This window comes from Macrobrachium nipponense, chromosome 44 (assembly GCF_015104395.2).
Source record: "Macrobrachium nipponense isolate FS-2020 chromosome 44, ASM1510439v2, whole genome shotgun sequence".
Lineage (NCBI taxonomy): Eukaryota > Metazoa > Arthropoda > Malacostraca > Decapoda > Palaemonidae > Macrobrachium > Macrobrachium nipponense.
In genome coordinates, this window is record NC_087221.1 from 40,839,175 (window position 1) to 40,841,674 (window position 2,500).

Sequence of the window (2,500 nt, forward strand, 5' to 3'; positions counted from 1 at the left end):
GATACTACGATACAGTTTTCTATAATTAATTTCGAGATTTGAAGCGACTTTCCGATATTTTACAACGTAAAATGGGTTTTCGCGATTTTTGGAAGCCGATTACGGCCTTGGAATCGAGAGAAAACAGCTCAGGGAAAAGTGAAGTGATGCTGATATTTGGATGGACCGACCCGTGGAGTTCCCCGCCATATTGAGTTGAGCCCGTATCCGTCACACCAGCAGATTTAAAAGGTAAGATCACCCTCGAAACCTCACTCGTTTGCTTATTGTTCGTCGCAGAACTCAACTGGTCATTAAGAGGAACTCGCACCTATTCGGAAAAGTGAATTTAGCCCCTCGTTCGGGAATAATTTCGGTGTTAACTTGAAAGGACGTGAGACCCCATCAATCCAAGTTGCGATGTAAACATCTGGAATGTGATCCCTATAAATATACTATTTGGGGGGACGATGGCGTCGTTATTAAGCGAGTGATTATTGTTGTTGTATGACACATTCGTGGCAGAGATATCAATGCATTTTAACAAAAACTGAACGGCGAGCAACGATCCAAACATTCTAAGCAAGAGAGAGAGAGAGAGAGAGAGAGAGAGAGAGAGAGAGAGAGAGAGCTCCGCATTGATTAGTCTTCAAGGGTGTCAACAAAAAGATAATTAACAGTGGGTTTGGACGAATCATCGATAGGGTAAATATCGCATTTAATGCCTCACATGTTTACCACAATGCTGCGTCCTTCTAAAAATTAGTTTGCAAAACTTGAGAAGTTTTTTGTGTCCTTAACAACAACACGATAGATTGTTTTTCTGGTTGTTAGATGACGACGGCATTGTGCCAACAAGGTTTTTACTGTTTATGCCAGCACGTAAGATAAGAGGGGTGACTGTCAGTAGTTGAGTCACCATCAGCTACGTGACAGATATCTCTCGTTCTATAGAAAATTCATTCCGTCAGACGCTCTCAACCTATTAGTGTTTCGGCCTCAATGTGACTTGTTCGTATCAGATTCCTGAGGTCTGTTGCGAGTAGGGGAAATAAATGCTTTAATTTGTGAGGGTGTTGAAGAACGACATGTACATATACCACGCCCACAAACACACACACATATATATATGTGTGTGTATGTGCGCCTGCGCGTGTAACTGAGCATAACCCAACGTAATCACATAAGCTTCCAGCGGATTTCACATTCATATATTTTGTAAAGCGTAATGGTCAGGACGTCGGATATATGACAGTTCACTGAACAGGAAAATGATTCTATTTAGATGCAGAGGCCAACGGAGTTGTCATTTTAATGCCCTCGAATAGACAGTCTGTAAGTCGGGAACACAAAGGTTTTGGGGGAATTCCAAAGATGGCTCGTGTCTGTCGCGTTTACGTAACATATGTTACGAAATATACTAAACTTGTAAAGACAAGTCTCTTTTATATTTAATTTTACGCTACGGTTCTGAGTCTCTCTCTCTCTCTCTCTCTCTCTCTCTCTCTCTCTCCGCAAACTCTTGTTTTGTCACTTTTTCTATTTACTTGTCTATCAGTAAAGGGGTTTACCTACAAACATTTCTTATTCAGGTTCCTCATGTGAAGTTAGAAATATGAGAACTTTGACCATATGGTAGCGTTATTTTTACATTTACATTACTTGTGTTAAAGCAATTTGGGAAAAGTGTGTATACAGACATTTTTCTTGTAATTTTTAAAGTCTTTATTTACACACCAGGTGTTAGGATCATAATCGTCGAAATTCTTACCATATGGAAAGTGTTCGATTTACTTTTTATGTTCAAAAGAAAGAGTTTATCTTCTAATGATGCTTGCATTTACAAAACTCGTGTCAAAACTGAAGTCACGAAGAACTTATCCTTCTTGAAGTTTAACTTTTTTTTTTCTTTTGACTGGGAAGTGTAGAACAGGGGTTTCTTGTCAGTATTTTATTTTCTAATGGCTGAAATTTTTCAGGAAGTTGACTATCGAACAAAATCAGAACTCTTGTGGAAGTTTGCAAATGTGACCTTGTACTGAAGTTTTTTTTTTTTTTTTTTTTTTTTTTTGCATAACTTCCATTCCCTTCCGTCTCTTTCGCTCCGCCATCTGCATTCCATCCCCTCCCCCCCCCTCCCTTCCTTATCCTTCCCCAACACACCAAAAACAATAGCAACAACAAAACCATCCCCCCACCCCCCTCCCCCCACTTCGTCTTTTCCACTGGTATACCAACTTTTGTTTCATCACTTTGATCTTGGAATTTTTTTTTTTTTTTGCCGTTATCTTTGTAAAATGACAACTGATTTCATAACATATGTTTGTACCTTGAAAGGTACTTGTGAGGTGTGTCTTATTTGACGCGACTTTGAAGACTGAGATACCCATGTAACTCATCTTACAATATGTTACCAAGTTACCATTTAGTTTACCAAGAAAGAGATGGCGTGATTGTGTAGGGGAAGATATGTTATGGAAAGGTATTGACGAGAACGATGCACAGGACAGAAATCGATGGA

At 39.4% G+C, this 2,500-nt stretch overlaps 1 protein-coding gene across 1 annotated transcript in view; it reads left to right on the forward strand.

Moving 5' to 3' along the window:
- Positions 1–150: 150 nt before the first annotated feature.
- Positions 151–2,500, forward strand: part of LOC135204220 (neuroendocrine protein 7B2-like) — a 42,807-nt gene continuing 40,457 nt past the window's right edge. Inside the window, exon 1 of the mRNA XM_064234326.1 lies at positions 151–231. The gene's annotated coding sequence lies outside the window, so the exon portion shown is untranslated. The remainder of the gene's footprint in view (positions 232–2,500) is intronic.